Source organism: Triturus cristatus, chromosome 6, assembly GCF_964204655.1.
Source record: "Triturus cristatus chromosome 6, aTriCri1.1, whole genome shotgun sequence".
In the NCBI taxonomy this organism is placed as follows: domain Eukaryota; kingdom Metazoa; phylum Chordata; class Amphibia; order Caudata; family Salamandridae; genus Triturus; species Triturus cristatus.
In genome coordinates this window covers 1621697036-1621711063 of record NC_140589.1, presented here as the reverse complement: position 1 = coordinate 1621711063, position 14028 = coordinate 1621697036, and the positions used below count along the sequence as shown (strand labels likewise).

The window sequence follows — 14028 nt, the reverse complement described above, 5'->3', positions numbered from 1 at the left end:
ATTATGCACAAACCCTTGCATTTGTTGTGATTCGCACCTTTGAAGGCAGTTTTTCACTGTGGAACCGAACACAAATGTAGTCTTTTCAAATGCGGCATTGGTCCCTTTTAAGTACAAACCCAAATGCAAGACTCCACATTGCTTATGCAGGTTTTCAGCATTTGTAAATGATGTGAGGTTGGGTACTCAGGGCAGTCTATCCCTACTGCTGAATTCCAGGAGATTCATTGTGCATCCCATGAAAGTCAGAAATTGACTCCAAATACCAAGAGTAATCCTGTTGTGGCATATTTCAAAGCTTCACTTTCAGGGCTCCCTAAATTATGTTCATTTATATTAAATATCTCTTCCCACCTTATAGACACGAAAGAACTTTAAAAAAAAACGGAAAAGATTATTCTATAGAGGTTTAATGGTGAGGTTTAGGGAATTGGTGTAGATTTTCATGAGAGTGACACTTCTTTAAAACCAAAATAACAAGAATAGCCTGCCAGGTACATTATGTGCAGTAAAGATGGCGAATAAATTTAAATAGGGAAAGGAGAATTGATTTTCTTTTTGCTGACCAAATAAAACTATATCTTGAAGTACGAGAAGCTCTGCTCAGGATGTGATTACGAAGGGGCTGGAGACGCACCATCTCTTGTGCGCTGTTGCTTTATGTTCTGATCTGTGGATTGAGTCAAATCTTGGCACTGAAAAGCCTTTAGCATCGTCTCCGTTTGACTCATTTCCAGTAGAGCACACTATCACGTGCAGAGCTGTGTTGAAATTCAACCCAGAGGATGGTACGATATAGAGCTCCTACGTGCTAACATGACACTATACTTATTGTACACGGCTGTTGTGCGTTTTTCCTTGAGAAGTAAATGACAGATGAAAACATTGAAAGCAATGTAGTTGCCTGCTTAGCTCACAGATGACTGACGTTTTACAAGATGCTTAAACTAAAGCACTCCACTCGCCTGCCGTCAACAGAACGGGTACAAATGTAATGGCACAGGCATACATTTATAATATAAGCCACACTTGTTTCCTCTGTAAATTTTACTGGAGAGACAGAGAGTGAGTGAGTGAGTGAGTGAGTGAGTGAGTGAGTGAGTGAGTGTGTGTGTGTGTGTGTGTGTGTGTGTGTGTGTGTGTGTGTGTGTGTGTGTGTGTGCGCGCGTGTGTGTGTGTGTGTGTCTCTCTCTATATATACCATGAGAAAAGTAGTATTACAAACATCCTACAATTTATAACTTGGAGAAGTCTGAAAAATGTATTAATTATTTTCTGACAGGCAGAGCTGTTTTAAAAATGTCATACTGGAAGAGTTTCAATAGTTAAAAAGCTGGAGTTGCTGGGTGCAGATTCGAGCTAGCTATAGTCTTACCTGCGTAATACAATTTACAAAATATTAGGAGAAATAAAAAAGACTGTGGGGATAGACAATTACATTGTAGAAACAACACATAACTAAAAGTTGTTGTTCATGGTCGTGCAAAGAGAGGTGAGAGCGCATTTGCCTTGCATGGTAGGAATATGCATACCTTGCACCGAGAGGGAATTACTGTTATACGTAGTAGTACAGGCTCTTTCCTCTTAAAAATAGTTTGCCTCTGCTTGTGAACTCAAAATGGTATCACGTTTGAATACATATTTTGCCCGCTGGCCCTCGATTCCAAAAATAAAGGATCCATTCAGCTTAAATATAGCCAGACTGAATTATACTCCCTTGGATAAATGCGGATTTGTTATGATACAAGGTCTACTGGAGTTGAGACCAATATGTGGACGCAATTAAACTACACAAAGTGCAACGCAAACATATGATGCAGCCGAGAAGAGCCAATTAATTAATTTTTCAAGGGAAAATGAATTCCAAGCGCCTTAAGCTGTAAAAGCAAATACTGTAACTTTGGATTAGGGCACGTTAAATGTCTGTTTAAAGTAGCCATTGAATTCATTTCTGATCATTTATGGTAGGCACTGAAATAGTGTAAAGTAGATGAAATTTGAGACAATGACTGTCAGGGACTGACCTGTGTATTTAGTTAGCCAATTCAGCAAAAGGTCACGGATATTGATTGTGGCCTACTGAAAGTTGATTGAGGGCTCTAAAACAATGTTAATTGAAATACTTGATGTTTGTGAGAAAGTAGGATTGGTCACTTTAAAATCAAAATTTCCACAAATTTGGAATTAACATGTACTTGCAAAAACAGAAAGAAACTTCTGGGCCTCGAACTCCCTACACTGCACGTGTAGTCTGAAACTGCTATTTTACAAAAATGAAAAGGGAACAAATTACACTGCAGAAAGTATGATTTGATTTATGACCGCTAACACTGCAAAAATAAAAAAAAACTCGATAGTACCCACAAAAAAATATATATTTAAGTATTGTAAGGATTATTTACACGTTTTACCAAAGTGTTAAGCATATTAAGGCATAACATCTGCAGCTACTTTAAATAATATGCTAGCTACTATTAGTCTGTTTTCTGAAGCAGGCATTTCTGCAGCCAAACGGACTTATGGAAATTGGGAGCACGCAGGGTGATCGCTGTTATCTTTTAACAGGGAGGTATCCGGCTAAAAAACAATCTTTACAATCAGTGCATGCGATAGGTTCAGTTCCAATTCAGGCTTGTGTCTTCTGTAAAAATAAAAAAGTCTCAAAGAGCATCTGAATGCGGACGGGTTCAAGTGGCAGGCGTGCAAAGAGAAACCGAGAACACCATGAACTAACATATTACACAGCATGAATGCACTTTAGTTAGAGAAGAACAAAGCAAATAACAAAAGGCATCTCTGAGGCACGCACTGTCATTAATATTTTTAAAAAGGTCTGGTACACTCTCAGACTGAAGATGTTGTAGGGACATGGCAAAAATGACTGAAAATACATTTTCCCAAGATGCTTAGATTTGTAACGCTATATTGTAGGAGCGCTCCACCTATCATTAGCATACATCGTTCACTTAGTATTCGCAAAAAACTGAGGGATGCACAGGTAAAGGTTGGCGGGTGGTAGCTTTGCATGCACACTCCTGAGGCCCGTCTGCCTGTGTACAGACAGCAATGGTAAACGTGATGCAGTTGGGGTTTCATGGGAAATGTTTCAAACCCTTTGCACACACCCACTCAAAATATGTGCTTGTTAGGAGAACATTTGTACCTTATTTGCACAGCAATCCGAACGTTTCTGGCAGGAGATTTACATAGGAAAATAGCGTCAAAACACATTGGGTCTGTTTGTGAATCTGCTACGTTATGACTTTATGCAAGCTCTCACTGCCCATACCCAGGAAACACCCGTATCTACTGCTAACCCTAGCCTACGTTCTCGTCGATCTACACCAACTGCTAGTAAATCCCCGCCCCATGATACTAAAGGGCTTAAGTGCACTCTTCAAACAAAAAATAAATACATTTTGGGCCGGATAAATGCACAAATCCAAATTCTGTGGCTTAGGGCTTGGGATCTCTGGTTGCAAATTAAAAGTACTGCATAACTATGTAACACACGTGGACAAAACCGTTGTCTGAATCGTTTCTTAATAAGGATGGGTAGAGACGGCAATGTTTACAAAGGCAGTGTGCCCGACCCTCGATGCGTCTGTCAGCTCTCGAGATGTATTATTATGAATCACACCCATGACTATTTTCACAGGCGACCTCATTTTATAAACTTATTCAGTCCTGACTCTATCCTCCCGTTTCTTGACACTGCCTATTTCTACAGTTTTATTTTAATTATTTTGGGGGGGGGGGGGGTTATGGATTTATCCCCTCTGCTCCCTGAACATTATAAAGCGAGCCCTCGCTTCTCTGGGTGCTACCTATGTATATGATTTTATTGTTATCGCCGTCCTCTCTGTAAATTTGTAAAGCGCTCTGATACCCATAAGGATCAGGTTCGCATTATAAAAAACAATAAAAATAAATAAACTAAAATCCGGATCTACTGCCCTCACTACAAGGGTCAATTCTGTTTAGTTTTCTGTTGCACAGCATACATCTCGTCTCCTTGAATCGATGAGCAGCTATGTACAGTGCTTCAAGTTTGGCTGCATGTGCCAATTCACCAGGGTGCTAAAACATGATGGATCATCGGCTATCGCCTTAATGCCAACACTTAAATTCGATTTTTGTAAATATTGCAGATGAAACCATGAGCGGCACTGCGTGGTGGTTGGGTGTGTATGACGGAGGGTGTGTAGTCGTGTTTACATGAAAATGTGCGAAGCTTCTTCGATACTAGGGCGTATTGTAATTTCACAATAACCGTACTTAACAGTTGAAGGAAATATATTTTTTTGCCATACCACACGAAACTAAGTGAGCATCCACATTGGATAGTGGCGGATTAACCGTGTTACAGGACCATCGATTGCTTTTTGACTGTAATAACTAGTTTGCATTCTGGACATGCATGATGGAACAGTAGTTTGAAAATAAGGCTGAACTGGATCAAAAATAAATAAGATTGGATAGCAGGTGATGACTTACTAACTCAAACAGTGTAAGACACAGGGTCACATGTATCAAACAATTTTACATTCGCAAATGGTGCGAATCGGTAATTTTATCAAGATGTATGAAAGGCTTTGTAGTCGCAATTTTAGGTAATCACAATTTTTTTGCGATTACCTAAAATTGTGAATGCAAATAGGGAATAGCAATTTGCAATTCCCTTAGCACATGTACCAAGCATTTTCTAGAAGCAAACTGTGCATTTAGGAAATACTTTCACCATTGATTCCAAGACAATGGTAACCATGTGCAATTTTTAAAAAATGCACAAAAATGCAGTTTTCAAAGTGCCATATAGTGCACCCATGCCGATAGGACATGTGTGTGCTTTACATGGGCATATTTTATTTTTTTGGGGTGCTTCAGGGGGGCCTTAGGCCCCCGTGCACCCTTGGCTTTGCATTTCCTTTGCATTTTCGGTAAAAATCGCTATTAGGTAATCGCAAAATGCTTTTTTAATACATGTGGCCCACAGTCACATTACTGAATTTTGAAGGGACTGATGAGGGTTACTACTACTACAACTGGCTACACTTATAAAGTGCATTTTACAAAAACAAAGGTCGCAAAGCATTTCACAAACTACAATCCATAGTGTTGTTCGAAAAGAGAGACTTTACATTTCTTTTGAAATTTGCCTAAGTTGGTCCAGCTCTTTGTTCATTTTTGAATCAGATATCAGGCTTAAGCAGTCTGAACTTGGAAAGGTCTTTTCCTCTAGAATTCAGTACTGAGGAGAGTCTGCTAGTAGAGCTCAGAAGAGGGTCTCATGGCAGATACAGGGTAAGATATTTATATAAATTATAAGAACCATCTCGTGCCAAAATTTCAAAGCTAAGTACGACAGCCGGTAATGGATGAAATACCTTGCCATCCAATAGAACAAAAGCTTACAACAGTCCAATGTCAAGAAGATCTGACTCTGCTACCTGAGGAGGGATTTGTCTAGTCTCAGAAACTTCAGGTATAAGTTAGGCTTACATAATTGTTCAAAGAGGTATGATGCCCAGATAATAACTGCTGGACCCAACATCCTTGGTGTGGCTTTCCCCCAGCTTTTTGCCTTCCATCCTCCCTTTATTGCTGACTTCGTTTTTGCAGGCTTTAGGACTCTACGCACTTTGGGCCATATGTATGAAAAACGCATTTTGCGATTTTCAAATTTAGATTTTTAGGGAATCGCAATTAAAGAATCGCAAAATGCAATGTATGTAGGATTTGCTAACTATTTTGCGAATCCTACATATTCCTTATTTGCGAATCGCAACTTGAGATCCGCAAATAAGGAATATCAACCCATTCATTCCTATGGGCTAGAAGGCCCATAGGAATGAATGGGATGAGATTCTCGATTTGCAATTCCCAATTAGAGAATTGCAAATTGAGAATGCAATTTCAAGGGTGCAAGGGTGTCAATAGGACACCCTGTTGCACCCCTGAAATAAGCATGTGTGCACATGTGGCGCACATACATGCACTTTGAAAAATGCAAAAAAGTGCATTTTTCAAAGAGATCTCAAATTACCACCAACCTGAAGTTGGTGGTAATTTGCGATTCCTTAAGCCAAAATCGCACAACTTGGGTGCTTCCTACATTGCATTTAAGGAATCGCAATTTGGGATTCCTTAAATGCATTCGCAAAATAGGGAATCGCAAATTTTGCGATTCCTTATTTTGCGAGTGGGTATTTGTGTGCTACATTGCACACTGCCTACATTGCGATCTCAATTTGGCTTCATACATATGGCCCTTAAACACTAATAATCAGTGCTAAAGTCCTTGTGCTCTCTCCTTTCAACATGGTAACATTGACTTACACCCAATTCCCCCATTTAATTTACGTGCATGTCTCTAGAAAAGTAGTACTACATGTACTCAGGACCTGTAAATTAAATGTGACTAGTTGGCCTGCAGCACTAATTGTTCCAACCACTTAATCAGCCTTTAAAACATCTCAGGTCTGCTATTGCAGCCTGTGTTTTTAGTTTAAAATGCCAATTCGACCTGGCAAAATAAACCTTTTGCGAAGACTAAAGCATCCTTTTCAATACACACAAGTCACCCCTAAGGTAGGCCCCAAACAGCCCAGAGGGCAGGGTGAGGTACATTTAAGAAGTTGGACATGTAGTTTTACGTTTTACATGTTCTGGTAGTGAAAAGCACTTACATTCGTTTTTCACTATTGCAAGGCCTGCCTCCCCCTTTGGATAGCATTGGATTATCCTATTACATTAAATGAGTGCTAACTTTCAATTGGGAGCAGGTAGGAATATTGAGTTTGATGTCTTAAGAATGGTAGTTTAAAAGTCAATTTAATTGCAAGGTTGTATTTTAAGTCACAATTCTGAAAATGCCACTTTTAGAAAGTTGGCATTTTCTTGTCCCAACCATTTGGTGCCTGCAGCCTGTGTCCTGGGCCACATGGCTAGGTGTAGCTAGCAGTTGGTCTTTGTGTATTGCTCCCAGACAGTAAGACAAAGGGGGAATAAGTGTTGGCAGGATGGGCCATCTCTGACCTGATGATGGGAAGAGTTGTCACCTACCACATTTGCAAATCACAAAGACTCTGCCTGAGCACACTCACAAACGGTCTGACACTAGTCTTTTGTGACCCCCTGTGGTCAGGACAAGGAGGCAGAAAATTCTATCCACCTGTGGGGTTGGTTCTACCAGAACCTTCTCCTACTTGAAATTGGGCACCAGGTATAAATAATGGACCCTCAGACCCAACTCTTCAGTACTTTTCTGGACCTGTGGAAGACGCAGAAGGACTGCTGCACTGCTCTGCAAGAAGGACTGATAACTCTGTTGCCCTGCTGCCTGAGAAGGACTGGACCTGCATCTTGAACCCAGGGCCACCAGACTAACTCCAACGGTAAGCTGGCTGGCTGAGGCTCTGAGGGACACAAAAGGCTCCAACCACCTTGAACTCAGCACCTGGACTGCTGTGAGTCCTACCCTTTAAGTGGTGCCACTCCAGTCCTGGACCCTTGGAAGTGGGCCTGAAGTGCTCTGCTAGCCCAGCTGTTGTCCTGTGTGCATTACCGACACAGCACATCTCCTCGCAGTCACATCGGAACCACTGCAGAGCGATGCATTCCAGACGCAGGACCTCGCATCACAGGCCAAAGCTTAAATTGTTTAAATTGCATATCTTCGGTTTTACTGATTGGATTTTTGTCATTTGGGTCTCAATTTATTAAATTATACACTATTTTTCTAAATTGGTGTGCAATTTTTCATGTGTTGTTTAACTTTATTTCTGTTTGAAGTGCTTCAGAAATACCCCCCTCAACCAGTAACACAATTTCCAACAATAGTAATGGTGAAGTAACACCAAAAATCAATAATGATAAGAATTGGCATTGTTATGCTTATCAATATTGTGCTTATCAGTATTATTATTACATTAACATTATTATTATGATTGCTAAAGTTGTTACCGGCATCATACAGCGTGATACCCTAGAAAGCAGACTGTTGTAGTACATGCGGTCTAACAATTATAGATATTCTAGCTGGACCTTTTAGAAGAGAAGAACCAATATTTTTTACATTTTCTGGAATTTCCAGCAGGAGGTTTCATTCACAGTTTTAAAAGGAAAGGGTTCTATAACAATGTACCCTGAATCTGCAGACTTTATCACCCCATTTCTTCAACTTGAATTTGGGGATTTTGAACAAAGAGTGTACTCATAGGTCTAAATATCAGTTAAGGGACACAGCTGACAAACTTGTTCCCAAAGAATTTAGGACCATGTATTTAACCCATGTGGTGCATCATGCAAAAAATTTGCAACACTATGCATTTGCTGACAGGAAGTCAGTTAAACTGGCATAAAGAATTTCATTCATTGGCAAACTTATTTATGAAAAACAAGTTATGGCTGCAGTGTTCTAAATGAACTGCAGCATTGTGATATCCCTTTTATGCAGATCCAGGAATACGGAGCTACTTAAGTCAACACATGACTAAAGAAACAATACAACAGGTCCTAGGTTGCTTGTGTTTCGGTTCAGGGAGGACCTGGCCTGGAAGTTCTGGATGGAATGATTTGCATATGGCTTGTTCCAAATTGAGGTGGCATAGTATCCAAAATAACAATGGATTGGGATGCGGCATACATAATTAACAGTGACTGAGATTAATTCAAGCATTTTATCCATCACTTTTTTATATACTTTAGTCCCCCTAAGAGGGGCGGGTATGCCCAGACGTATGTCCCGTTCACACTGTGTCACTAGAACCAAGCTATACCTGGCTGATGACACCCAACTAGGGTGAAACCGGTGCTAGGTTGCTTGTGTTCCAGTTCAGTCAGGACTGTTCCTATTGGAGCAGGGTCAACATTGATTTGCACATGGCTGAGTCCAAACTGAGGTGGCATGGTGTGCAAAATAACAATAGATTGATATGCGGCCTGAATAATTACCAGTGGCTGAGATTAATTCAAGGACTCCATTCACCACTTGTTAGTATACTTTTCTAATACTTGAAACACTAGAACTGTCATCAGACTTCGATGAAAAGAAAGGAAGTGAAGCTCTTCAATGCATTTTGACATTATGAAAACTGGCTTTGGTTATCAGAGTTGACCGATGTATTAGGAAAACCTACTGAGATTATTTACAACTATGTTGTGTGAGCGAGACGCCCTGGGCAGAAGACACTGATGCCAATTCAACTGATTGCGTCCTATCACTCAGGAAGAATTCAGTTACTCTCAAAGCATTACCCTAAATAGGAAAGTTGCACAAACATTTAGTAGTTGACACTTTCAAATGTGAGTGTCAGATCTACTACAATTAGTGCACCAATACGTCGTTATGTGCTATAATCCCCAAATTATCTACAACAGAAATGAAAACCACCTCAGATCCCATTCCTCACCTAAATTCGGATTTTTGTTTATCAAGCAGTCCTATGACCGCCATGATCTTCTAAAACAGGAAAGTGGCGGCCCTTTCAAAAACGTACACAAATAAGGCAGCAAAGATATCAATGAAAGCTAGCAGGTCCAACTTAAAGGAAACATTTACTACATTTAAAAGTAAGAGAACAACATCCACTTTCAGTGACAGAAAGTATTTACAAAGACAAGTGCCAAGGTAGGAACTTCTAGGCTTGCTTGTGGCCATCAAGTCATGAAAGCTCAGCTACTGAGAGTGGGAAGATCATCTCATAACTAACCTATAAGATTGCTCTTGCTTAGATGTTTTTACCTTACTCCTGTTCTCATGAATCGCATAATCATAGCAGATTTTGCTAACCTTTTCATGAAAATAAATACAGATATCTTCATTATGAAACATAAGAGGTCACAATTTCACTTGGTGACTACTAGGATTTAATATAGATTCATGAGTTCTGAATACTTTCTTGGGAACAAAGGGAGCAGGACTTATTGTTTGTGAATAGAAACAATTTTTTACTGCAATCAATCAAGTGTTTGTTAAGGAGTAGTTTCTTACCTGTAACTCCAGTTCTGTAGTAGGGGTATCTCTGTTATAGTCATAATCTATGAATAATCCCCGCCCATGTGCGGGGACCCCGGAGCAATCAAAAATATCTCTTAAACTGTCCCGCATTTGCAAACCTGCAAAGACACTTAAGAGACAGACAAAATAATACAGCCTAATTACAACAAGGCTGCACTGGCCAGCACTTCCTCTGAAGTGAACACAAAAAGCCAAAATAAAGTTGAAATGTCATTTTTATACACATCTGACATCCTCCTTTATTATCACACACTCCCTTCACCAAAAATCCCTTTAAACAATAGAGAGGAAGGGGTGGACAGACAAGCCCTATAGGCTGTCATTATGTGTCTGCTAAAGGGATACCGTGCCTTTAAGAGACTCTCCAGAGACCCCCGGTATCCCAGGATGCACAGCCAAAGCAAGTTACTTTCAGTTCTTTTTGAAGGTGTATAACAACAGGCCTTATACTGTCAGTTTACTCCACCGGGGAGGAGGGAGGGTCGCTTATGACTATAACAGAGATACCCCTACTACAGAACTGGAGTTACAGGTAAGAAACTACTCCTTCTGTAGTAGGGGATCTCTGTGTATAGTCATAATCTATGAATAGAATGGCAAGCCCATCCCCACCAACAAACAGCGGTGGAGTAAAAAACCAAACACCAACAAATTACTGTGCAAACAAAATTCCTCAGCGAAGCCTGTCCAACCTGCGCATCTGCCCCAGCATCAGAATCCAGGCAGTAATGCTTTGTAAACGTATGGACCGACTTCCAGGTGGCAGCCTTACAAATGGCAGCAATTGGAACATTCCTAAGCAAAGCTGTAGTCGCTGCTTTGCCTCTAGTCGAATGTGCCGTAGGCTCACCCCCTAACGTCTTATTAGCTTTCTGATAACAAAGCTGAATACAGGACACAATCCATCCGGAGAGGGACCGTGTTGAGGTAGCTAGACCAGTTCTTACCGAACCATAATTCACAAACAGTGGATCCGACCTGCGGATGCCTTTTGTCTTATCGAGATAGAAGGTCAACACCCTACGCACAGCAAGCGAACGCAGAGACCTCTCCGCCGGAGAGCAGGGATGCTGAAAAAACGTAGGCAAAGTTATCATTTGATTCACATGGAAATCAAATATCACTTTAGGTAAAAACTTAGGATGAGTACGCATTACCACTTTAGAAGCATGGAATACAGTATACGGCTCTTGACAACAGAGCCGGAATCTCACTTACTCTCCTGGCTGATGTAATCGCCACAAGGAAAACAGCCTTCCAGGACAAATACTGCAAGGAGGCCTTATGAATAGGCTCAAAAGACTCCCTCATTAATCTGGACAACACCACATTCAACTCCCATGGTGGAGAAGGTCGTCTAACAGGGGGGAACACCTTACGCAAACCTTCCAAAAAATCTGCAACCACAGGCAGTTGGAAAAATGAGGTTTGGGAAGGACCCTTTCTATACGCAATCAAAGCTGCGAGACGAACCCTGATAGACTGAAACTTAAGCCCAGAATGAGCCAACTGCAGCAGATAAGGCAGAATAACATCTTCTTTACAGGATGTAGGGTCAACGTCCTTCACCCTGCACCATAAGCAGAATCTCTTCCACTTATAGGCATAAGAATTCCTCGTAGACGGTCTCTTTGCCTCTTTCAGTATATCCATACAGTCCCGAGGCAGATTCAAGTGTCCATATTGCACTAACTCAGGAGCCAGGCTGCCAAACTCCAGGACGAGAGATTGGGGGAACCATCTGTCATCCGACCCTCGTGAGAAGGTCCGGCCGACCTGGCAGGCGCCTGTGTGGAATAACAGACCGGTGAAGAAGGTCGGTGAACCACCAGTGCATCGACCCCTCCAGAGCCAACAGGATCATCCTGGCTCTGGATCGTGACAGCTCGATCAGCCCCGCCGATATCAGGGGAAAGGGTGGAAAAGGCGTAGAGAAAGCTGTTAGACCAGCTGATCCAGAGAGCTTTCCCCAGCGTCCCTGGTCGGAAGTACCTGGACGCGAAGTCGCAGCCTCTGCTGTCTTCTGCCCGAGCGAACAGATCGACATCCGGAGCGCCCCACTCTGCGAAGACGTCTATCAGCACGTCGCCGTTTAGCACCCACTCGTGATTCTCCTGAACGAGCCTGCTGAGCGCAACGGCTTGGGCATTCTGCACTCCCAGCAAAAGGGTAGCCGTGATCGGTAAGTTCCTGGTCACCAGCCGATACCAGATGGCCTGCGCCTCCCGAGACAGCATGCGTGAACGGGAGCCCCCCTGCTTGTAGATGCAATACATGGAAGTAGAATTGTCCGTCTGAACGAGCAGGGAGTCTGCCTTGAAGGAGGGATGGAACGCCTTCAGGGCCAAGGGAACCGCTCTGAGTTTCCCAAAAAATTGATGTGGTAAGTCATCTCCGTCTACGACCATACCCCCTGTGAAGAGAGCCCGACTGGGGAGATTGTCCCCCGAACACCACCACTGCAGCGACTGAAGAGCCTGCAGAGACAGCCGAATCTCGTCGTCACAAGCCCCTCCGATGGAGCTGTCACAAGGGCCTGAGCCTACCGAAGGAGTGACAATCGTCTTTCCTCCGAAGGAGACACGCTTACCGACAGCGTAGAGATGGAGGCCGCCACGTACTATATGCACTGGAACGGCGCCGGGACCGACTTGGACATGGTGACGTGCCACCCCAGCTTGTTCAAGAGAACGCACGTCTGGAGGGAGTGCGCTTGCGCTTCTGAGAAGGAGTGTGCCCTGACCAACCAATCGTCAGAGACGAGACCTGCCCCACCGTGGGGGGGGGGGGGGGAGGGTAATAATACAAGAACTCGAGCCCTACGAAGGATCGAAGAGCGTCTCCCCTCCGAAGGGCACACAGCCGTCGAGTCCCGACAGACCTCGTGAGGTCGGTGCGGAGGCCCAAACGAAGTAAGAGAGAGAGAGAGAGAGCGAGACAGAGAGAGAGTCCAAGTGAAATGCAGGCGCGCTACCTGAAAGTAGCTGCCTTGATCAACCAGCCGTTCAGAAACGGATAGACAAAGCCACTGTGACTCTCATATGCGCAGCCACCACGGCCTAGCGTACGGAACATTCCGAGGTGTCGGCTGCGGGCCGAAAGGAGGCACAACGCAATGATAATGGCCGTTGCCCACTGTGAAAAACAGGAACTCGCGATATTGTCCCCGCTGCATAGTGAGTCACCCTGAGGAGGTTGAGGGGAAACCTAATGCCGAGACCTCCACCGGAATGTACTACTCTTTGATCCCACGAGTCGGCATGTCGCCCGCCGAACATGGGTCCAGACTCGGTCATGTCTCCCTTGCACACTAGAAGGAACAGTGAGTACCACCCCTTTCCAGTCCGTCCCCGAGGAGCCGAGTCTATCTTCCTTTACTGGAAGATGGAGGTGGCCTCCTTCTACAACTCGCGCACAGAGCGCGATTGAGGTGGAGGCGCTGGAGGGAAACCGGAAGAGCCGCACGGCAGTCAGCCCCAGATGACTCAATGGCGCCGAGACCGCAGAAACAAAATCTGGGAGGCATAACGCCGCTGGAGAGGACGGACGGCCTTAAGCCGTTCTCCCTGCCCCTCCCAACCGTCAAAGCCTCAGCCTTGGCCTTCATGCGGGCCACCTCGCTATCCGCATGGGAGCACAAGAGTTGCGGCAGAGAAGGAGATAAGAAACACACTGCAGCGCCGCAGGCTGCAGAGATTCCGTCGAAGACACGGATGTCGCCGTAGAACAAACCCACGGCAAAGCCCGGGATGCGCCTGAAGCGAAATATCTGCTGCAGCGCCTAAGAATATATATTACCTACTGGCGGTCGCCAGTAGGTAGTTATAGTTAGGACCACGTTTCCATAGGAAATCCTCAACATTCTATTTTGAATAACTTTGGCGCCGGTTGACGAATCCTCGCGAATTGTTCAAAATAGGTGGGGCGCTACGCTCCGCTCCTACCCTGAAAGTCTCGTGGGGATTCGTCAAGCGGGGGCTGAGATAAAAGGGGGGTCCCAAAACGCG

At 43.5% G+C, this 14028-nt stretch overlaps 1 protein-coding gene across 1 annotated transcript in view; it reads right to left on the bottom strand.

Annotated features, from left to right (window-relative positions):
* Window positions 1-14028, bottom strand: part of SRBD1 (S1 RNA binding domain 1) — a 721551-nt gene that overhangs the window by 220117 nt on the left and 487406 nt on the right. The gene's annotated exons all lie outside the window — the stretch shown is intronic.